A 26,364-nucleotide genomic window follows, 5' to 3' on the forward strand; every position below is an offset into this window, starting at 1 on the left:
AAAATGTAGGATATCAATGCAATGCAATATTATTTGGCAATGAAAAGAAATGAAGTAAAGATGCATACTAAATGTTGATGAACCTTGAAAACATTATGCTAAGTGAAAGAACCCAGTCACAAAATACCACATATTGTGTAATTTCATTAATATGAAATGTTCAAAATAGATCTGTAGAGACAGAATGTAGATTATGGTTGCCTAGGGCTGGGAGGATTACGGCAAATGAGATATGACTGATGATGGATGTGGGGTTTCTTGTTTGAGTGATAAAAGTAATCTAAAATTGAATAATTGGACAACTCTGTGATTGTATTAAAACAGTAGATTGTTTAAAGAAAAAGCAACATCACCAACATCACCACGCACACACACACAAAAACAAAAAACAAAAAACAAAACAAAACAAAAAAAAGAAGGGTTTTTCAAATTCAGTACTATTCATATTTTGGTCCAAATAAGTCTCTGCTGTGAGGGTTGCCTGTGCATTGTGGAAGTTCAGCAGTGTTCCTGACCCCTACCTACTATATGTCAGTAGCAACCTCATGCAGTAATAACAACCAAAAATGCCTTCAGGTATTGTAAAATGTCCCCTAGGTGGAAAATCAACCGCACTTAAGAACTACACATGTAATTGCACAGGACTGAATAATACACATTTTAACCAGTTAACTATGGTCACTTCTAAAGAGATAAAGGGGAGAGTGGCAAGGGTAAGAGGAGGAGACTTTCAATTTTCTCATATACTTTTGTACTTCATGATTGACCTGAGAATTATAATGAGCTAAGTTTTACATGTTTTTTTAGATAATAAAAATTAATGAACTTCCTGTCAAGACTAACAAACTAGCCCACATTGACAATATAGAATGCCATCACAGTAGACCATTTACAGAGTGATGGTGGCTTATGGAGATGGAGATAGTGACAAGTAATTTAAATTTTTGCATATTTTAAATATACTACCTAAAGACTTACTGAGAGATCAGATGTGAAGTGTGAAGAAAACGGAAAGATAAAGCATGTGTTTTGCTTAAGCAACTGGCTCAGTGATAATGCCACTATTGATGTGTGAGAGTTGAGGATGAACAAATTGGGGGCTTTTGTGAGGAGAAGTGAAATCAATAGTTCCATTTGGACAATTAATTTTGAGATCTACAATAGATTTCCACATGGTGATTTAAAAGTAGACAGTCCCAGAGTGGAACAGAATAACAATTTTCATAATGGTCTATGAGAAACAAAGGGTAAAGCCATATTTACTGCTGATTCAAGTTGGAAATTAATAAATAAAATTTAAAACCTAGCTTTAAAACCTAATTTAAAACCTAAAATTTAAAAATTAAATTTAAAACCTAAAACTCATATATTGTTTTATGACAAAAATATCCTATTATATCTTATAATAATAAACAGAGAAACAACAAACAAAAAAGCATAAAGTTAACATGCATTTCTGCTTTTACAGTCCAAAGGTGAAAAATGTTCACTTGGAAATACACACAGAAAAAAATCACAACATAAAAAAAAACTATTTTAAAATAAAAAATTCTACTAAATAAGTAACAAATAAATTAGTACATTAGAAAACATCAATATAAATATTGATTTTATGTTCTGCTGAAGAGAATTAGCTTTGTTGCAATAATGTATTTAGGAAGAAATGGTATAACTCTTGCAACGTCAATATCGGGAGTAAGATTTTGTATTTTTTCATCTCCTCAAACCAAAAACAAAGAGATTGATTCAAAAGACTAATGACATTCTCTTTTCTTGAAAATGAGGAAGAATCACAGTAATCAAAGGAAAATAATATATTTTATTTTCATATTATTATTTCTGCAACATTTATGTTAGCTTACATTTGATCCCTTACAGTGGGACAGGCACTGTATTAAACACTTTAAATGAAACCTATCATTTAATCTTCATAGTAACTCTATGAAATAGGTACCTTATTTTTTAGATAAACAGAGAAAGATATGTTAAATAACTTGCTTATTTCATATGTAACATTGTAGTCTTTGTTCAGACTTTGGCCATTTGATTTCTGAGCCTGTGATTTTTTTCAGACATTGGAGAAGAGGTCACACACAAATTCAAAAAGAGAAAAACAGAAAAAAAAAAACCTTACTATAGTCATGGTCTAGGCATTCAAAGCAGGTGTGAGGGTGTGAAGAAGCAGAAGTTGTGGTTACTTCTACTTTCATTGATGTTTGTTGCTGCTTCCCAATAAAGAGCAGTAGAGCATAGAGACATTGATATAGCAGCCCTTATAAAATTGCAAATCCTTCCTGTTCTGTAGTGAAAATAAATAAAAGTCACTTAGGTTTAAATTCAACCTCGGAAATACAGTCTGTATATTTTATTTTCAAACATATTTACATATTACCTTTATATTCTTTTGATAACATAAGCGTCGTGTATTTTCCTGTCCTACTATAAAAAGTTTCCATGTGATAATCTGGTTGTGAAGACCTATAACTTCAGCTTTCTTTTTTTTTTTTTTAAGTAAAACTAGCCTCAAAATGCAAAATCTGCTTCCTCTAACTGAAGGGATTTAAATTACATTGTGGATAAGATGTTGTAAGCACAGTAGATAAAGCAGTGTTTTATTTCTGAAGTAAATGGACTGAAACAGATGGAAGGGGGAAAAGAGAGTTTTCCTAGAGGCACAGTGTCTGTGTGTCACCAGCTGTTGCTGGGAGATAATGTGCAATGGCAAGTGATGTACAGGAGGAAATCCAAATGCCTCCAGTCCTAGGCTTTGGACTGTTAGGAGAAAAGAGCCTTTCCTTGTGTTCTTTTAATTGAAGGTGAAGCCTGAAATTTGCAATGCCCACTTAAAATGATCCTGCCTTATTTGATTGAAACATAAAACAGGATTCAAAATTGCCTATGTTATTCCAGAGTGGGATTTAGCTCAAACTATATATTTCATGGACGGAGCCATTGGGTGATGGAAGAGGGTAATAGATAAAAGGTAAAAAATGTACTGTATTATTAATCTTGCTATATATTGCCTGTAAATACTTACATTACCTAAATTTAATCAAATATTCCTATTTTAAGTTTTGTTATTTAAATACAAAAATAAACAATGCAATTTTGAACCATAATTGCTTGAATCTGTGTTTTTGGGGAAGCCTAATTTCTACATTAATTGATTGTTTTGGTATTAAAGGCAAAGCCACAAGACATAACGTGGATGATCTTGTAGACCCTATAACATACAAGGCTGAATTTATCTAGGAGTGGTAATTAAACACAGAGACTATTTTCCTCCTCTTTCCTATGTAGATTAGGTTTTTAGGACTGCCATAACAAAGTCTGTTATGCTGCCACAGAGTACATGGCTTAAAAAGGGAAAATTATTTTCTCACAGTTTTAGAGGATAAAAGTAATAGACCAAGGTGTTGGCAAGGTTGTTTCTTCTGAGGCCTCTCTCTTGTAATAGCTATCTTTTTCCGGTGTCTATGTACCGTGTCTCTGTATGTTCTTATCTGCCCTGTTGGATTAGTCTTATTGGATTAAGGCTCACTGTAAGGGCCCTATTTGAATGTAACTGCCTCTTTAAAGGCCCTATCTCCAAAAAATCACATTCTGAGGCATTTCATACCTTCTGTATATTAATTATGGGGAGAAACACAATTTGTCCCATAGCACATACCTACTTACTGCCCACCAAATTAGGGAGGAAAAATTCAGTGAGAACTATCGTCATTACTGTCAAACTTGGAAATACTGAATATCTTGGAATAGTATCTTCTGTGATACTATAACCAAATGTGAAAGATCCACCTTCATCTAAATAAGTAGCTATTTATAGACAAAATTCCTAATAGGCAGATTAAAAAAAAGGGTTTTTGCCTTGCCTAACACATATAAACTTTATCTCCCAAGTCAAAAATAATGAAAGAAAATTTCTAGAGAAAGTAAGAAGTGTTTTAGTGCAATACTGCAAATACATTTGAAGAGGAGAAAAAGGATCTTTCATGAACTAATGAGGTTGCCTAGAGATGTACTACGAATAATCATGAATTGAACAATCAATTCCCAGTGTGTAGAGAGGAAAGAAATATTTAAAATGACACCAACACTTCAATTTATCAAAGAGGAAGCAAATTTTATTTTAAAATTTTAAAATTGTAATTTCTGGTTTTCAAATCATATTTTAAAATGTAGAATTATAGTTACCAATTTTAGCAGCTTGATTTTTTTTTTCTTGAAAAGGTACTTACTTCTCAGTTCTAGTGAAACCAAATTCTAGGAATGATTGAAATATGACAAAGCTTTTTCAGAGTTTTATGATTATTATAGGGTTTTGATACTACTGTAGAAAAGCAAATAAGGATTTATACAATGATGTTTTATGACAGCAAGTGGGTGTAAAATATAGAAAAAATAATGTGAATGAAGCTGACAGACTAGGTGACTTGTCTCTCTTTGTTAGTCCTCAATGACAAACTTTGTGTAATTACCGTACATTTATCAGTCAATTCTTATTTTCCAAATGTTTTCAACAGTCTTGATTATTTTTGTTATTATTGCCTATCTATATTTCACTTTTTTCTCTTTATTTCTTGACCCTTAATTCACATCCTGAAAGAATGGGAAAATAGGAATCAGCAATGTTTGTAAGAATATTACCTTAGGCATTTTGATATAATCATTATCCATTTTGTTTGATGCTTTTAGTCACGTATTAAAAAGTATTTTAAGGTCGGGTGTGGTGACTCACGCCTGTAATCCCAGTACTTCGAGAGGCCAAGGCGAGTGGATCACCTGAGGTCAAGAGTTTGAGACCATCCTGGCCAACATGGAAAAACCCTGTCTCTACTAAAAATACAAAAATTAGCTGGCATGGTGGCACACATCTTGAATCCGGGAGGCGGAGGTTGCAGTGAGCTGAGATCGAGCCACTGCACTCCAGCCTGGGTGACAGAGCAAGACTGTCTCAAAAAAAAAAAAATATTTTAAATTTTCCATTGCTAATTATATCCAAGAAAGGGAGAATATTTTCCTTTAAAAATGACCTGTATATTAAAATTAATATTCCTCTGCTGAATTTGTACATTTCATGATTCTTAAGAGTTAAAAAAAACTAAATGAATGAACATGATATCTAAAAGTATTGTTCACTTTTACGAGCATAATGTCTATGTTTCACATTTTAAGGAAATAACTTTTCTTTAAATTGTACCTTACCCACTGGCTTATAGTAAGCTGCAGACATACCATATTTCACTTCATAATTTATTTTAACCAAGAGTGTTGATAGTATGTAAATGTAAGTAATTTATAGCTGCTAATTACAGAAGCCTAAAAGATAAAAGAAGCTTGAGAAGGCTAATGAGGAAAAAGAGAAAAATATATATATAAAATTAAGTGATTTTAAAATAAGAGAATGTAAAACAATGTAGTGAATATTCTAGGCTTTACAATATTTTGAATTCCAGCTACCTCTAACACCTTCAATATTGAAATTCCCGTGACTCTTTCTGGTTCATCTGATTACACATGATCTAATTAATAATAGAGCTCCTTTATACCACTGATTATCCATCTGTCAAGTGAAAGGATGATATAGGCAGGACAGGCAAGATTTTTGTTCTGAGCCTGCTCCACCGTGACCACACCTGGTTGACTTCCACTGTATTCATTCTCACAGCATATACTGGGCCATGACCATATCATATTATACTTAGTCATGTGTCCATCTGTATTACTCAGGGTTCTTAGAGAAATGAAACCAATAGGACCTATACAGATATACAATATATTATGTGTCATATTACTCAGGATTCTCTAGAGGGACAGAACTAATAGATGTATATATGAAGGGGAATTTATTAAGGAGTTTTGACTCACACGATCACAAGGTGAAGTCCCACAATAGGCCATCTGCAAGCTGAGGAGCAAGGAAGCCAGACCAAGTCCTAAAACCTCAAAAGTGGGGAAGCCAACAGTGCAGCCTTTGGTCTGTGGCTGAAGGCCCAAGAGCTCCTGGTAAAGCACTGGTGTAAAGCCTGAGAGCCCAAAAGCTGAAGAACCTGGAGTCCGATGTTCCAGGACAGGAAGCATCCAGCACAGGAGAAAGAGGAAGGTCGGAAGACCTAGCCAGTCAAGTCCTTTCACGTTCCTCTTCCTGCTTTTATCATAGCTGCACTGGCAGCTGATTAGATAGTGCCCACACAGATTAAGGGTGGGTCTGACTCTCCCAGTCCACTGACTGTAATGTTAATCTCCTTTGACAACGCTCTCACAGACACACCCAGGAACAATACTTTGCATTCTTCAACCCAATCTAATTGACACTCAGTATTAACCATTACATATGTAATAAATTTATTATGGAAATTGGTTTCTGAAATTATGAACACCAAGAAGCCCCACCAGTTTGCAAGCTGGAGCACCAGGAAAGTTGGTGGCATAATTCAGTCTGAGTCTGAAGGCCTGAGAGCCAGGGAGGCTGAAGGCATAAATCTCAGTCTGAGGCTAAAGGCCTATGAAATTGAGGGGGTGCTGCTGCAAGTGCTGGAGTTCAAAAACTCAAGAACCAGGAGCTCTGATGTTCAAGGGCAGAAGAAAGTGGACCTCCTAGCTCAGGAAGAAACAACATACCTTTCCTTATCGTATTGTCCTATTCCGGCAGGCCCCCAAAGGACTGGATGAGGCCCACCCATATTGGTAAGGATAGATCTTCTTTACTCAGTTTACTGATTCAGAAGCTACTGTCTTCCGGAGACCCTCTTACAGAAACACCCAGAAATTATGTTTTACCAAATCTGAGTATCCCTTACCCTAGTTACATTGACACAGTACTTATTTCCAATACCTGGGTTAATAAGGCAAAGTTGCAGAATTTAAATGACTGAAAATTTAAGCTGTTTACAACAGCCTTAACATGTCAGCATCTGAACCACTTCTGAAAAAAAAAAATTAGATCGCAATCATGATTCAAAAAAGAAAGTGATTCATTTAACAAGCCAGGGGCCAAGGAATATGGCAAAACTCAGGGAAGAAGAAACTCTTCATTATATTAGACCAGGAAATGCTGCATAGAAGAGGCAGCATTTGAGTTGAACCATAAAACGTGGACTACCATAAAATTTTAAAATAAGTAAATGAATAAATAAACATTAAAATAGCTGTATTCTATTCCCAGAAATATTTGTCAAGCCAGTTACTGCATTTTAAATGGAATATGAAGACAATGATGTATTCAGAAGCACACTGTGTATATTCATCAAGGGATACTCAGATACTGATTGTGCAGCTAAACAATATTCAGTAGATAGATAACAAAGTGCATTTTTATTATATATAGCAAATATATGTATAAGATGTATTATATTTTAGGTTGAATTTTCAACATGTGTTGCTTGTTTTCACTATCATTTGATCATATATTTAAACCTCAATAAAAATTCAATGTATGTCAGCTAGCCTTTAAAATGTAGTTTTACCTAAGCAAGAAGATGGAATTTTCCAATATAGTTTCCTCTTGTTGAGTTACTATAATGGCATAATTTCAGAAGCAATTTCCAATAAAAGTATTCAGTATTATTTTATAAATTTATGATAATGAGGCATAATTTTCATTAAACTAAATTACCAGGTCAATAATATTACTTCAATTTGCTATAAATACAGTTTTAGAATAACAGCAGGTACACATCAATTCTGAGAAAACTCATACCTGATGCTAGAATATGAGGTAAAAATTGAATGAAGTTGAAATTATTGTTATTTTTAAGTAGCTTCTTTATTAACAGCTGTTCACTTTGAATCACAGTGTGTGAATAGTTCATGTCTATAAACGAGCATTCTGTGATGAGAACGTGCTGGTGTTTCTATCCTATTTTCTATACTACAAATAATACATGGAACTTAGATGTTTCTTAGAAGTAAGTCCTACATTTTATTCTCTTACATAATGTTACTAAGAGTTATAACTTCTTCATAAGCATATATTAATATAATCATTATTTGACCTTGTTTGGTTATTTTAAAAGGAAAGAATTGCTGTAATGAAAGGAAAATTGTTAAGAACTATGTCACAAATATGTCCAGATACTCAGTGCTCACCTTATCTATGTGGAATTGTAAGAATTATTTTCACACGAAAACTTTATATAGTAGGTTTCAACTGATGGGAGAAAGTAAATGATGACCTTGGTAATTGTTCAAATATGCTAACACTTTTCAGTAATATTTGAAAAGGTTTTGTTAGAATTCTGGATGTATATTATAATGCCCATTAACAGGTGGAATGTTGAATTAAATGTAGAATAATTAAATAGTAGGCCACATTTTGAAAAAGAATTACTTAAGAGAATTACCATCTTAAATTGCTATGAATAATAATCCTGAGACACAGGCCAAATTTAAGGCAATGTTACCCATTGCATCCCCTAAGTTTTATTGGAACATTAGTGAGTACATAAGTGTGCATAGTCAGGAAATAAACTATTCCCCTCCAGTGCCAGAGTGGTCAAGAATGACCATGTAAAGAGTGCCATGAAACAGAATCCAACAATTTCCTAAGCTGAGATGCAATAAATGTTTTCCAAGTGTATGCCTCAAAACAGAAAGCCCAATAGCCTCTTCCATAGTTGACTATGCTTAGAGGATTTTGTGAGTCATTCTCCTCATTTTATATCCGGTATCCAAAATTAGATGTGAGATCTCTCAAGTAAGATTTTTTTTTATGTACATCATTAAATGAAATAATCCACTCCAGCTTTGTATGGTGTGGATTACTCCACACAAAATGAACATATACATATGGGTTATAGATACATGTATACATGTTGATTTTGTGTGAAGTAAGGAAAATGTATTTCTACTTTGTTTGAATTGAGTATGGTCCTACGATAAAGAAAGAGGTGTACCATATTTGAGGAAAGAATGGTAAATTTCAATATTCAATTATATTCTCTATCTACTATTTACTTCTCTAAATCGATTATGTGATTTGGTTAAAAATAACTACACAGCGTTGTCCATATTTTGTTTCTATAGTACCATTTGATTCAGAAGTCTATTTTATTGAACTAGATATTCAACACACACACCAACTTCTGCAAATGATGAGTAGATTTTCTTGGCAGACTTGCCTAGGTAGTTTTAAAAATGAATCCAGGCATTGACTGGTGTGTTTTAATTGCTATAATTTGAATAATTAATTCTATGTTTAGAAAATGAGTTCAAGGTGGTGTGTGACTAACCATGTTTAATGAAGTCATTACCTGATTAAATAGCATTTCATGCCCATGACTGATTATATCCAAATGCTAATCAGTTTGATTTAAATTGTCTATATATATTTGAATTTGTTACACTTTTGTGTTACATATGAAGGGAACTACCTTAATATTCTATTATTGATAATTGTTTATATTCTTGGATTTATCTTTACTAGAAGTACAGTATAGGGAAAAGTGTTTCAACTCCACTAGAAACAACATCTGCAGAGAATGTTCATGGCCTAGAAAATGATTTCATTTCGGAAAGCAGGGCTTTTAATCAAAGGGACTAGTTCCATTAAGAAGAAAGTTTTTTTTAATGATAAATCAGATGGCTGAATTTCTGAGGGGCTTTTTAATATATCAAGTCTACCTCTAATCTTCACAGGTAGGAGGACATGTCAACCTCTCCATGCAGTTTTGAGAAAGTGAGTGATTTTAAATAAAAGAAGTTTGAACTAAATTTAATAATAGAATTCAAGAGTGTGAATAGATGTATTTTAGAAGATGGATACCAGCTGTTTTTCTTCTACACTAAGTATAGAACAAGATAAAACAAAATTAAACTAAGAAATTAGATATTCTGGGTTTTAGGATTGCTTTGAAAGCACAGATTAACTCTGTTATATACTAAAAATGGATTACTGAGCTTGGGAATACAACACTTTTGTAGGAAATCTTAATATCTGAATAATTTCTAATGTAGTTTACTTATATAACTGCCTACCTGAAGTATATCAATACTTCATTTCTACATTAAATAGTCAAGAACTTTTCAAGGCTGCTTTATACAGCAAGTAAACATAGTGTTGTGAGAAAATTCTCATATTTTCAAGGCAAAAACAAACTTCAGAGTAAAACAGGCCATTGTTTACACTGTGAACTCAGCTCTATTGACAAAGATCTCTGGCACTACAACAAATACATTAAATTCATACATACACGTGCATGCCCATATGCATCAATGTTCTTCCACTACAGTTTGAAAAATGTGTTCCATTTTGTAAATTCTCACATCTGAGGATAATAGATTTTTCTATAGTTACTAGGAAACTGCTGCCAATTTCTGAATAATGCATGCAAAAACTTTGAAATTTTAAAAATGTACAGACAGATCAGGGTGTGTATTATGGGATGTTTAGTAACATCTCTGGTCTTTACCAACTAGATGCTAGTAGCATCCCTGCCTTCATGTCATGACAATCAAAAATGACCACATACATTTTCAAACTGTCTTGGGAGGTAGTGTTGGTGGTGACAAAATTTCACTCAGTTGAAAATCATTCAGATAACATTTAGATAATAAGTAATCTCTATCAGCAGCAGGTTTAGTTAATATTTATAAATATAAAATTATGACCTAGAGTTATTATATGATAATTAATATAAAAAATAAAACTAATTTAGTCCTTTGCATATAAGACTACCCAAGAAATACCTTTATGTAAGTGGATAAATGAATTAATGAATTAATTAACATTAATATGATTAAACGAATAGAAGAAAAATAAAACTTACACTGAATATCACAATCTGAAGTCATCTTTAAAAGATACTGATAAAGTTTGTATCTGTTGCTGCTTAACTCTAAAATGGATTTTCTTATGTGTTATTTAAACATAGATAGAAGTCACATGCACATAACCACACTACATTTTTAAATTTCTCTAAATTTTCCAAGTTTTCTAGATATTCAGAAATAGCAAAAATAATTTAAATTTTTTATCAGTGTTTTACATTTTCAATTGTTAGTTCATTTTTATAACTTTTTGCAACAATGATAAATTTGATTTTAAATCCTTTTCTGCTTTTTCTCTGTTATTCCCTGCTTTGCAGTGGATATTAATAATGTGAGGTACACATATGTGACTAATAAGAATAGGAAGAAACTTTGATTAATTATCCTAGGTTTGCCAACTTGTTTTTTAAAATCACATTTTTTTTCCTTCTGTCATGAGTCTAAGCTTCTACATTTTTAAGACTTTCTTTCCTAATGCCTTAGAGAAGATCATATCAGCTGGATGGGGTGGGTCACACCTGTAATCCTGGCACTTTGCAAGGCCAACATTGTAGGATTGCTCGAGCCCAGGAGCACAGAAGCCCAGGAGTTTGAGATCAGCCTAGGCAATGTGGCAAGAATCACATTTTATTAAAATATATATAAGATTTGCTTTAAAAAAAGAAATAGAAATAATAATACGATTATATTCATCTTTGTTAAAACACTCCAAGGTGACATTCTAACTGACTGAACTAACTCATAATAAGAGGAGTGTTTCCTACATGAAAGCACACGTTACCAAGGAAATGGGAGACAGTTAAAAATATTTAAAGTTTTTTGGTCTCTTACATCACATTAATCTACCTGAGAAAACCCGGGTTGTATGAGATAATTATCTTTCATTCTTTTTTTAATAACAGAAACCATTAATTATAATAAGGATGGCTTTGAAACACTGGAGAGCAGAGCTTAAGAGTAAGTAATATTAGTATCCATCTTCCAAGGCTACAATAATTTAGTTTTGCACTGGAATTACCCTAAATAAACCAAATAGACATTGAGTCCTTTTTGAGAACAATAAATTTTCTTTCCTACATATTTCTTATCCATAACAATTTCTTTGACTTCCAAGTTAATTACTTGTTATTTCTGCCTACTCTTTATAGTTTCCTCTTCAGTCACTATGAATATTATGATAGGCAAATTCCAAGATGGCTCCCAAGATTCTACTGCCTGATATACATACCTTATATAATCCCTTCCCTTGAGTGCAAGCAGAGCCTGTGAATATGATGGAACCCTTTCCACTGATTATATTGCAATATATGGACTAAGGAATTTTTCAGATATAATGAAGATCCCTAAACAGCTAAATTTGAAATAAAAGGGAAATAATATTATCTTGGATAGACCAGACCTAATCAATTAGTTCTTAAAAGAGACAAGTAGCAGCATAAAATGCTCTGTTCCTGGCATGAAGAAAGGAAATAGGCATACTATGAACCAGTGGACTTTCTTCTGGAGAAAGTTACCTAGCTAGTACCTTAAGAGTGGCCTCTGGGAACTAAGAGTGATCTCCAATCAAAGCACAGCAAGAAAACAACAGTGACTTCAGTCCTACAACCACAAGAAACAAATTATACCAACAACCTGAATGAGATTAAGAGAACTCCAAGCTAATGATGAGACTGCTGCCACTGCCCAAAACTTGGCATAGCCTTGTGAAACCCTGAGCAGTAAACCTATCTCAGACATCTGAGCTACAGAAACTGTGAGATGATAAATGAGTGTGGCAGTCAACTGCAAAGTTTGCACTAACTTGTTACCCTGCAATAGAATATTAGTACAGACTTCTGGTAATCAAATATTGCCTTAGAAGCAAGATAACTCTACTCCTCCCTACAGAAAACCAAAAACAAATATATAACATTGACAGTATCACCAGATATGCTAGAACTCAAATATGAGGATGAGACCATTCCCAGGCCACACAGAAGTAAAACATCTGAGGAGACGGTAAGATAATCAAACTTCCGAAGGAATGGTACCAGCTCCTCTTTGTACCTCTGGTAGAATTCGGCTGTGAATCCATCTGGTCCTGGACTTTTTTTGGTTGGTAAGCAAAACTATTCCAATCAATAGGAAAAGAGGGAATCCTCCCTAACTCATTTTATGAGACCAGCATCATCCTGATACCAAAGCCTGGCAGAGACACAACCAAAAAACAGAATTTTAGACCAATATCCTTGATGAACATTGATGCAAAAATCCTCAATAAAATGCTGACAAACCGAATCCAGCAGCACATCAAAAAGCTTATCCACCATGATCAAGTGGGCTTCATCCCTGGAATGCAAGTCTGGTTTAACATACACAAATCAATAAATGTAATCCAGCATATAAACAGAGCCAAAGACAAAAACCACATGATTATCTCAATAGATGCAGAAAAGGCCTTTGACAAAATTCATAAACACTTCATGCTAAAAACTCTCAAGAAATTAGGTATTGATGGGACGTATCTCAAAATAATAAGAGCTATCTATGACAAACCCACAGCCAATATCATACTGAATGGGCAAAAACTGGAAGCATTCCCTTTGAAAACTGGCACAAGACAGGGATGCCCTCTCTCACCACTCCTGTTCAACATAGTGTTGGAAGTTGTGGCCAGGGCAATCAGGCAGGAGAAGGAAATAAAGGGTATTCAGTAAGGAACAGAGGAAGGCAAATTGTCCCTGTTTGCAGATGACATGATTGTATATCTAGAAAACCCAATTGTCTCAGCCCAAAATCTCCTTAAGCTGATAAGCAACTTCAGCAAAGTCTCAGGATACAAAATCGAAGTACAAAAATCACAAGCATTCTTATACACGAATAACAGACAAACAGAGAGCCAAATCATGAGTGAACTCCCATTCACAATTGCTTCAAAGAGAATAAAATACCTAGGAATCCAACTTACAAGGGATGTGAAGGACCTCTTCAAGGAGAACAACAAACCACTGCTCAGTGAAATAAAAGAGGATACAAACAAATGGAAGAACATTCCATGCTCATGGGTAGGAAGAATCAATATCATGAAAATTGCCCTACTGCCCAAGGTAATTTATAGATTCAATGCCATCCCCATCAAGCTACCAATGACTTTCTTCTCAGAATTGGAAAAAACTACTTTAAAGTTCATATGGAACCAAAAAAGAGCTCACATTGCCAAGTCAATCCTAAGCCAAAAGAACGAAGCTGGAGGCATCACGCTACCTGACTTCAAACTATACTACAAGGCTACAGTAACCAAAACAGCATGGTACTGGTACCAAAACAGAGATATAGACCAATGGAACAGAACAGAGCCCTCAGAAATGATGTCTCATATCTACAACTATCTGATCTTTGACAAACCTGACAAAAACAAGCAATGGGGAAAGGATTCCCTATTTTATAAATGGTGCTGGGAAAACTGGCTAGCCATATGTAGAAAGCTGAAACTGGATTCCTTCCTTACACCTTATACAAAAATTAATTCAAGATGGATTAAAGACTTACATGTTAGACCTAAAACCATAAAAACCCTAGAAGAAAACCTAGGCAATACCATTCAGGACATAGGCATGGGCAAGGACTTCATGTCTAAAACACCAAAAGCAATGGCAACAGAAGCCAAAGTTCACAAATGGGATCTAATTAAACTAAAGAGCTTCTGCACAGCAAAAGAAACTACCATCAGAGTGAACAGGCAACCTACAGAACAGGAGAAAATTTTCGCAACCTACTCATCTGACAAAGGGCTAATATCCAGAATCTACAAAGAACACAAACAAATTTACAAGAAAAAACAAACAACCCCATCAAAAAGTGGGCAAGGGATATTAACAGACACTTCTCAAAAGAAGACATTTATGCAATGAAAAAACACATGAAAAAATGCTCACCATCACTGGCCATCAGAGAAATGCAAATCAAAACCATAATGAGATACCATCTCACCACCAGTTAGAATGGCGATCATTAAAAAGTCAGGAAACAACAGGTGCTGGAGAGGATGTGGAGAAATAGGAACAATTTTACACTGTTGGTGGGACTGTAAACTAGTTCAAGCATTGTGGAAGTCAGTGTGGCGATTTCTCAGGGATCTAGAACTAGAAATACCATTTGACCCAGCCATCCCATTACTGGGTATATACCCAGAGGATTATAAATCATGCTACTATAAAGACACATGCACACATATGTTTATAGCGGCACTATTCACAATAGCAAAGGCTTGGAACCAACCTAAGTGTCCAACAACGATAGACTGGATGAAGAAAATGTGGCACATATACACCATGGAATACTATGCAGCCATAAAAAATGATGAGTTCATGTCCTTTGTAGGGACATGGATGAAACTGGAAACCATCATTCTCAGCAAACTATCACAATGACAAAAAAGCAAACACCGCATATTCTCACTCACAGATGGGAACTGAACAATGAGAACACATGGACACAGGAAGGGGAACATCACACACTGCGGACTGTTGTGGGGTGGGGGTAGGGGGGAGGGATAGCATTAGGAGATATACCTAATGCTAAATGACGAGTTACTGAGTGCAGCACACCAACATGGCACATGTTACATACATATGTAACAAACCTGCAGGTTGTGCACATGTACCCTAAAACTTAAAGTATAATAATAATAAAATTAAAAAGAAAAAGAAAATCAAACTTCCACATATATGACATCCCTCCCCGCAATCTGCCCAGGACCAAGCACATGAAAAAATTTCCCTGAATGATAGTGTCTATACTGGAAAAAGTGAACAACCAGCTACTCCACTATCTTGGGTTCCCTGGCAGGATACCTACTGCTGCATGAACCCATGGGAAGCATTGGGAGTGCCTGAAGGGGGAAATATCCCTAAAAATAGCCAGAGTCAAAGTGGGAAGGCAAAACCATCCTCAGACCTGAAATCTCTGCTCTGTGACTAGATTAGAGGCAATGCCAAACCTGAGCAGCGCTTCAGCAGCACCATGCACTAAGCAGGTTCACGCCACAGATGTTCTGGGCGAAAACCCCTAACCAGCCTTTTCACACTATCAGAGCATAACTAAATGAAATATATACTGAAAAATCACAGAATATTGACAAAACACAAAGTTGTTTCTCTGAGAAAATAAACAAAAGCAACATGACTTTAGCTAGATTAAGAAAAAAGAGAAAAGACCCAAATAAAAGCAGAAATGAAAAAATAAACATAACAACTAAGAATTACTAGAGACTATTATTAACCCCTATACACAAGAAATTGGAAAACCTAGAAGAAATAGATAAATATCTGGACATACACAACCTTCTAAGATTGAACCATAAAGCAATATAATATCTCAACAAACTCATAATGAATAATGAGATCAAAACCTTTATAAACAGTCTCCCATCAACAAAAATTCCAGGACCTGGCCTGAAAGTTTTACTGCAGAATTCCACCAAACATTTAAAAAAGAACCAATACCAGTTATACTCAAACTCCTTAAAAAAAATTGAAGAGTGAGAAATACTTCCAAACTCAGTCTATTAGGCCAGCATTACCTTGACAGCAAAACCAGAAAAAGAGACAACAACAACAAAAAGAAAATTTCAGTCCAATATACAGGTGAACATAGATTCATAAGTCTTCAACAAAATACTAGTAAACAAAATCCAACAGCTTATCAAAAAGATAATACAACATGATCAAGTGGATTTTATTCCAGGGATACAAGGACGTCTCAACAAACACAAATCAATAAATGTGATTCACCACATAAACAGAATTAAAAACAAAAACCATATGATTATCTCAATAGATGCAGAAGAAGCATTGATAAAATTCAGTATCCCTTCATGATAGAAACCCTAAACATACTATGCATAGAAGAAACATACCTCAAAATAATGTAAGTTATACATTAAAAAACCCACAGCCAACATAATACTAAGTGGGAAAAAGTTGAAAGCATCCCTCCTAAGAACTGGCACTAGACAAAGTTGCCTACTTTCACCAATTTATCCAGCTACTCATCTTCCACGATCATTTAGTTTACACATTACTCTAAAATTATTTGAAGTTAACTAAGTGAATTCAACCAATGCATTATTCTTTTTAATAATGGTGACAAATACATTGTATTATGTTTTTCACACTGAATGTTGCAAAAGGCATGTGCCTATATATTTATCATTTTTTAAAAAGTGAATAAATGACATGTAAAGCCTTCTTCACAATATCAGATCAAAATTATTTGCTTATTATGTGTAAGATGGTGGTGATATCTAACAAATTTTGACTTCTTTCTTTTAGTATACAAATTAAACATCTGGAAGTAAATTATTTTCTTAGCTGATAGAGATACTACTTCATTTGTTTGTGTATACTTGATAGCCTATCTAAAAATTCAGATTAATGTTTATATTAGATTATAAAAACAGTCATAATTCATTGCTGCTCAATCATCAAGAGATGAAATCTATTTGCCCTTTAATTTGGTTATCTCAAGACTTCCTCTGACAAATAGAATTTCTTAGAAGCAATTTTATGACATTTCTAAGACAGGCTTCAAGAACCATTGCAAGCTTCCTCTTTTGCTCTTGGAACCCTGGTTGTCACCACTATCCCATTTGAGGGCCCCATATAACAGTGATCCCCAGTTGACTCACCCCCCAAGGTGTTATCAGTTAAGCCGACGTGAACTTTGCACAAATTGTCAGTACAGAATCATGAGCCAAATAAATGCTTTTTTAAAAAAGACATTGTGTTTGGGATGCTTTGTTGTACTGGAAAAACTGATTATACAATGTTCTAAATAGCAAATTATAGCCTATAACACAAACACACTCACATATTACTTCTTTGACCAATAATTATTATTATACTTTTTAAAACAACCAAGACCTTCAGATAAAAATAATTAAATTTACCCCAAATCTGTTACTGATTTATAGCTTAGCAATCATAATAGGGTCCAAAACCAGGAATTGTTTTCATAGAATTATAATACAATTCTTAGAAAACTACATACTTCTACCACAGCAAAAATAATTGTCCATCCAAATTGAAGCAATTAATAAATAGTATATAAATATATATGTGTATAAATCACATCACCATGAAATATAGCCTATATTTATTAACTATTAACATTCAGATATATAAAGGACATATGAATGTTGAAATGATTTATTTTTATCAATGTTGTTTTGCAAAGCTCCACAACTTAATTTTCTAGATTGAGTGATGAATTCTACAGCTCAAATATTTTCTGTTCCATTTGAAATAATCAAGCTGCATAGTATGGATATTTTAACAATATTAAGTTTTTTAGTCTATGAACACAGGATGTTTTTCCATTTATCTATATTTTCTTTAATTTCTTTTATCAATGTTTTATAATATTCAATGTTTAATGCTTTCTTCTCTTTGGTTGAGTGTTTTATTCTTTTTGTTACTATTGTGAATGGGACTGCTTTCTTAATTTTGTTTCTGGATAGTTAATTGTTTTTGTATAGAAATGTGAGTGACTTTTATAAACAAATTTTGTATCCTGGAATTTTACTAACTTAGTTTATTAGTTCTGACAGTTCCTTGCAAGTATTTAGGGTTTATTATGTATATAATACTGTCTTCAGACAGATAATTTTACTTCTTGCTTTCAAATTTGTTACTTTTTATATCCATACTACCCCAAATGATCTACAGAGTCAGTGTAATTCCTATCAAAGTCCCAGTGTCATTCTTTATTGAAATGGAAAAAAAAACCTATAATTCATAAAGAACCAAAGAAGACTCTGAATAGCTAAATAAATCCTAAACAAAAGAATAAAGCTGGAAGCATCAAACTTTCTGATTTCAAAATATATTATAAAACTGCAGTTATCCCAATAATATGGCACTGGCATAAAAACAGCATATAGACCAATACAACAAAATAGGTAGCCCAGAAATAAATCCATGTATCTCAGGTCAAGTAATCTTCAACAAAAATGTCAAGAACACAAAATGGAGAAATATACTCTCTTCAGCAAATGGTATTGGAAAAACTGGATATTCAGATGCTGAAGAATGAAATTGTTTCCTTTTTTCACACCATATACAAAATTAATTCAAAATTAATTGAAGAATTAAATGTAAGATCTGAAACTGTGAAGCTACCAGAAGAAAACTTAGAGGAAGGGAAATACCTTCTTGACATTGGTCTACACAATATTTTTGTTTGTTTGTTTGACAACAAAAGCACAGGCAACAGAAAAAAAAATAGAAAAGTGAGATTTCATCACACTAAAAAGCTCTTGCACAGCAAAGGAAACAATCAACAAAGTAAAAAGGCAACCTATGGAATTGGAGAAAACATTTGCAAGCCATATATTGAATGAGGAGTTAATATAGAAAATATGTGGGGAATTTATACAACTCAATAGCAAAAAAACAAATAACTATTTACAAAATGGGCAAAAGACTTAAACTGACATTTCTCAAAAGAAGGCACATAAATGACCAACGGGTATATGAAAAAGTGCTCATCACCAATAATCATCAGAAAAATACAAAGCAAAGCCATAATGTGATAATGCCTCAAACTTGTTATAATGGCTCCTATCAGAGAGATGCATGAAAAAAAACGTTGGTAAGGATGTGGTGAAAAGAGAAGTCTTGTACACTCTTGGTAAGTATGTAAGTTAGTACAGTCATTATGGAAGACAGTATAGAGGTTTCTCAAAAATATTAAAAATAGAAATACCTTGAAGAGGACCTTTATTTCCCTTGTTAGCTGTTTTCCTAGATATTTTATTTCCTTTGTAGCAATTGTGAGTGGGAGTTCATTCATGATATGGCTCTCTGCTTGTCTATTCTTGGTGTATAGGAATGCTTGTGATTTTTGCACATTGATTTTGTATCCTTGACTTTACTGAAGTTGCTTATCAGCTTAAGAAGGTTTTGGGCTGAGACAATGGGGTTTTCTAGATACAGGATCATGTTGTCTGCAAACAGAGACAGTTTGACTTCTTCTCTTCCTATTTGAATATGCTTTATTTCTTTCTTAATTGCCCTGGCCGGAACTTCCAATAATCTGTTGAATAGGAATGGTGAGTGAGGGCATCCTTGTCTTGTGCCAGTTTTCAAGGAGAATGCTTCCAGCTGCTGCCATTGGCTGTGGGTTTGTCATATATGGCTCTTATTATTTTGAGATATGTTCCAGGAATATCTAGCTTATTGAGAGTTTTTAACATGAAGGGAGGTTGAATTTTATTGAAGGCCTTTTCTGTGTCTATTGAGATAATCATGTGATTTTTGTCTTTGGTTCTGTTTAAGTGATGAATTACATTTATTGATTTGCATATGTTGAACCAGACTTGCATCCCAGGGATGAAGATGACTTGATCATGTTGGATAAGCTTTTTGATGTGCTGCTATATTAAGTTTGCCAGTATTTTACTGAGGATTTTTGCATCAATGTTCATCAGGGATATTGGCCTGAGGTTTTTTTGTTGTTGTTGTATCTCTGCCAGAGTTTGATATCAAGATGATGCTGCCTTCATATATCTTCAAGAAATCTGACGAAAACAAGCAATGGGGAAAGGATTCCCTATTTAATAATTGGTGCTGGGAAAACTGGCTAGCCATATGCAGAAAATTGATTTTGGACCCCATCCTTAAACCTTATACAAAAATTAACTCAAGATGAATTAAACACTTAAAAGTAAACCCACAACTATAAGAACTCTAGAAGAAAATCTAGGCAATACCATTCAGGACATAGGCAGGGACAAAGATTTTATGATGAAACCATCAAAAGCAATTGCAACAAAAGCAAAAATGGACAAATGGGAGCGAATTAAACTAAAGAGCTTCTACACAGCAAAATAAACTGTCATTAAAGTGAACAGACAACCTACAGAATGGAAGAAAATTTTTGCAATCTACCCGTCTGACAAAGGTCTAATATCCAGAATCCACAAGAAACTTAAATTTACAAGAAAAAAATAACTCTATTAAAAAGTGAGCAAAGGACATGAACAGATACTTCTCAAAAGAAGATATTTATACAGCCAACAAACATATGAAAACAAGCTCAACAACACTGATCATTAGAGAAATGCAAATCAAAACTACAAAGGCATATTGTCACATGCCAGTCAGAATGGTGATTATTAAAAAGTCAAGAAACAACAGGTGCTGGCAAGGCTGTGGAGAAATAGGATAACTTTTATATGTTGGGAGCAATGTAAATTAGTTCAACCGTTGTGGAAGACAGTGTCATGATTCTTCAAAGACCTAGAACCAGAAATGCAATTTGATCCAGCAATCCCATTACTGAGTATATACCCAAGGGAATATAAATCATCCTATTATAAAGATACATGCACATGTACGTTCATTGCAGCACTATTCACAATAGCAAAGACATGGAACCAACCCAAATGCCCATCAATGATAGACTGGATAAAGAAAATGTGGTACATATGTACCAGGGAATACTATGCAGCCATAAAAAGGAATGAGGTCATGTATTATGCAAGAACATGGATGGAGCTGAAAGCCATTATACTCAGCAAATAAACACAGGAACAGAAAACCAAACACTACATCTTCTCACTTATAAGTGGGAGCTAAACAATGAGATCACATGGACACAGGGAGGGGAACAACACACACTGGGGCCTGTCAGGAAGGCAGGGGAAAGAAGAACATTAGGATAAATAGCTAATGCATGTGGGGCTTAATATCTAGGCAATGGGTTGATAGGTGCAGCAAACTACCATGGCACACATTTACCTATGTAACAAACCCGCACATCCTGTGCATGTATCCTGGAACTTAAAATAAAATACAAATATAATAAATATAATATATAACATAATAAATATAATAATAAAAATAAAATAAAAATATAACTACCATATGACTCAGCAAACCTACTGCTTGGTATATTTTCCAAGGAAATGAAATCAGCATACTGAACATGCACCTCCATGTTTATTGAAGCATTATTCACAATAGTCAAGATTTGAAAACCCCGTGTACATCGATGGGTGGTTAAAAGGATATTAACATATATATGTATATATACCTATACATGTGTATACCTGTTGGAATATTTCTTAGCCTTAAAATGAAGGAAATCTTATTATTTGCAACAACATGGATGAAACTGGAGGACATTTTGAGTACATTATGTTAAATGAAATAAGCAAGGCACAGAATGACAAATACCTCATGATCTCACTTATAAGTGGAATCTAAAAGAAAACAAACTCATAGAGTTTTCCAAAGGCTGGGGGTGAGAGGAAGGAGAAAGACTGGAGAAATGGCACAAATTTTGATTATGCAGGGTAAATAAATTTTTAAGATCTAATGTACAGCATGGTTACTGTGGTTAACAATATTGTATTTCATGCTTGGAATTTCCTAAGAGGATAGATCTTAAATGTTCTCATAAAAACAAGAATAAAAAAGTAAAAAAAGTTAACTATCCAAAGTCATGGAAATAATGTTTAACTTGCTTGTGATGATTATTTCACTACATATTTATACATTAAATGATAAAATTGTACACTTTAAATATATATAATTTTTAACTGTCAAATATACATCAATAAACTAAAAAAATTTGTAAAAATCCTCTAATTTCTTTGAATATGCAGTCATAAGTATTTAAAAAGCTAGAAATATTTAGCAAGCAAACAGGCTAGAATCATTTGAAGATTACATTAATACATATCAATGAAAGAAATAATACTCCTCATCTATGTAACTTTATTCTTTAGACTATAGCTATATATAAGCAAAACATCTTAAAAGCCAATATAATTTCTCTATAAAATTTGAAATAGTTGTTCCTAATTGGTTAAGAATTTACATCTTTTAAAATCATTGATTCCTTCATGATGTGTAGTCTTAAGCGTTGGAAAAAATGTAAGAGAAACTAACATGAAGTATTTGAAAAGCATGAAAGTAAAAAATTGAGATTTTAATTCATTCAGCTTAGATAAAACAATGAATTAAGAATACGTGGCCTGGCGCAGTGGCTCACGCCTGTAATCCCAGCACTTTGGGAGGCCGAGGCGGGCGGATCACGAGGTCAGGAGATTGAGACCATCCTGCCTAACACGGTGAAACCCTGTCTCTACTGAAAATACAAAAACAAACAAAAAAAATTAGCTGGGCGTGGTGACCGGCGCCTGTAGTCCCAGCTACTCAGGGGGCTGAGGCAGGAGAATGGCGTGAACTCAGCAGGCGGAGCTTGCAGTGAGCCAAAATCGGGCCACAGCAGAACTCCAGCCTGGGCGACAGAGCGAGACTCCGTCTACAAAAAAAAAAAAAAAAAGTAAAACACTATATTTTTAAATATATACTTGTTAAACAAGTATATCTATATAATGTATACATCCTGTTATATATATTATTTATATGTTATATATATTATTTATATATGTTATATACATATTTGTTATATATTATATATATATATATAACAAAGGAAAACATATTAATAATAGTCACAAAGTATGGAAAGGAAGAATAATGTCCTAAAATTAAATTGAACAAATATATTATCATGAAGTTGGAAGTATTCTTTGGCCTGCTAGCCATTAAACTTATGCCTGGTGTTCCATCATTGGAATGCCTAGCATTTGGGAGTTATTTATATCCTACTCCGCAAGGTCGTCATCTAGGTCTGATTTTTCACACATCTCTGCCTCCTGAGGGTACATGTTATCACATGGTGCACAGAGTTAGTCACTGCTGCAGATGCTGGTGTGCTGGGAGCTTGTAAAAAAGTGATGTGAGTTTTCGGAAACATTTTTGAGGAAGTATCCAAAGACAGGTACAGGCCAGGTGCAGTGGCTCACACCTGTAATCCTAACACTTTGGGAGGCTGAAGTGGGCGGATCACTGGAGGTCAGAAGTTCAAGACCAGCCTGGCCAAAATGGTGAAATCCCTTTTCTACTAAAAAAAAAAAAAAATATATATATATATATATATATATATACACACACACACACACACACAAATTACCCGGCCATGGTGGCAGGCGCCTGCAATCCAGCTACTAAGGAGGCCGAGGCAGGAGAATCGCTTGAATCCTGGAGGCAGAGGTTTTGGTGAGCTGAGATAGTATCACTGCACTCCATGGGTGGCAGAGCAAGACTCCCTCTCAAAAAAAAACAAAACAAAAACCCACAAACAAACAAAAAAAGACAGGTACATATAACTTTACTGAACTATAACCTACACTAGTAATTTTTTATTACTTCTCTACTCATTTTGCTATTGTGCTGTAAAAAGAAAATATCTAAATTATTACTGTTGCATTAGTCATGGGTTTTACATTTTTCGCGTTCTATTTTTGGAAGACTAGGCAAAACCACTACCACTAGGACTAATAATACCTTTTTTTTTCATTTTCGTCCCAAGATGCTGCAAACTCTAAATTTACATGAAACAATTGACCTTTTAAAGACAGATAACAGCAAGTGCTATAGTGACACAATCACCTGAAAATGCTACAGCACCTGTTTCTGATGAGGACTCAGGAGATAAAGAAGGTGGAACAAGAAATAATCCACCAGGTTCTTTGTTGCCTGCAACTGCATATCTTATTCAAGATGGCTCTGATGCTGGATCTGACTGAGATGATTCCTCATATGCACCTAAAGATGACTCTCCTGATGAATTTTCATCTACATCTACTGCGCAGCAACCTCCACCATCAAAGAGGAGGAAAGTGACCAAAATTGTTTGCAAAGGGATAAAAGCTGGCCTAACTGTACAGCCCATAAGAGGTAGAGTTACAGAATCACCAAACGATTTCTTCACCAAAATGAGAACTCCCATAGAAATTCTTGAACTTTTTCATGATGATGAGGTTGTTGAATTCATTGTCAAGGACTCCAACTTATGTGCTCGAAGTAAGGATGTACATCTTGGCTTGACTACCTCCAAATTCAAATCTTTTTTGGAAATTATTTTTCTGAGTGGTTACATCTCAGTTCCTAGAAGGCATATGTTTGGGGAACAAAAACAGATGCACATAATGTACTGGCATAATGTACTGCCATGAGACGTGACTGTTTTGAACTACATTTTCTAATTTGCATGTTGCTGACAATGCAAATTTAGATCCAATGGACCAGTTTTCCGAGTGGTGACCTCTTGCAAGCAAACTCAATGAGAGATGTATGAAATTTGTTCCAAATGAAACATATTTCAGCTTTGATGAATCCAGGGTTCCTTATTTTGGTTGTCAGGGGTGCAAATAATTTATCTGGGGAAAGCCCATTCGGTTTGGCTGTAAGATTTGGTGTGGTACCACATGTCTGGGCTACATTGCGGGTTTCAGCTTTATCAGGGTAAAAACCCTGATACTAAACATGAGGAATCTGGTGTTGGTGCCTCACTTGTCCTTCACTTTGGTGAGGCAATTACAGAGACACACCCTGGACAATACCATTTTGTATTTGATAACTTTTTCACCAGTATTGCACTTCTTGATAAACTCAGTTCAATGGGACCTCAGGCAACAGGTACAGTGAGAAAGTATTGCATTGACAAGGCTCCACTGGAATCAGCTGCAGCTCTAAAGAAAAAAAGATAGAGGCAAATTCAATTATCGAATTGATGGCAAAGGCAGTACTGTCTGCAGGTGGAATGATAACAGTGTTGTCACTATTGCCTCATCTGGTGCTGGTATTGATCCCCTGTGTCTTGTCAGTTGTTATTCCCAGAAACTGAAAAAGAAGATCCAAGGTCAGCAGCCAAGCATGATCAAAGTGTGTATAACCAGTTCATGGGAGTCATACACACAGCAGATGAAAACATTAATAAGTACCAGGCATCAATCCGTGGAAATAAATGATATCAAGCCCTCTTTTGTTCTGTTTCAAATTGGTCTTAGAAAATGCTTGGCAATTGCATAAAGCATACGATGAGAAGCCAGTGGATTTTCCGGAGTTTCATCGACGTGTGGTATGCCATTATTTGAAGACCCATGGTCATCGTCTAGAACCTGGCCGAAAAAGAAGACCTTCTCAGAAGCATAACACTGACTCATATTATGACGGCATAAATCACGGGATAGTCAAACAGGGAATGCAAATGTGGTATGCTGAGTGTCATAAGAACAACACTTTTCAATGTGAAAAATGTGATGTTACCTTGCATGTGAAGCATTCTGTTGAACATCACACTGGACAGCAGGTTTCACCACCCCCTGAGACAAGAAACATGATTTTATACATTATGTACAATGTAGCAAGGATTTTGCCTAGTGTTCCATTTTTTGAATGCCACATAACTCAACAATACAACATAATAAAAATTTTTCCTTTTCAAATTCTTGTGTCTTGAACTTTTCTAGGTAACATAAATGAATTTCATGCACAAATTTAAAAAATTGCAACCTCAGGCATAAACGGATTAATCTATTCAGGATTTGACAGTTCAAATTATAGTAAAATATTCACCTGGAGAATTTTAAAATATATGTGAACAAAAGCAAATATAAATGCTGTAACCGAAATTGTATCTTTTAAATATGAAATAAAATTAGAGATCATTTGAGTTAACGATATCTGTAAAAAATAT

General features: G+C 34.4%; 1 pseudogene; it reads left to right on the forward strand.

Annotated features, from left to right (window-relative positions):
* The window catches only part of LOC100979823 (piggyBac transposable element-derived protein 3-like), a 44,154-nt pseudogene extending 18,027 nt beyond the window's left edge, over nt 1-26,127 (forward strand).
* Nucleotides 26,128-26,364: the final 237 nt, after the last annotated feature.

The sequence above is a fragment of the Pan paniscus genome, chromosome 3 (genome assembly GCF_029289425.2).
Source record: "Pan paniscus chromosome 3, NHGRI_mPanPan1-v2.0_pri, whole genome shotgun sequence".
Classification (NCBI taxonomy): domain Eukaryota; kingdom Metazoa; phylum Chordata; class Mammalia; order Primates; family Hominidae; genus Pan; species Pan paniscus.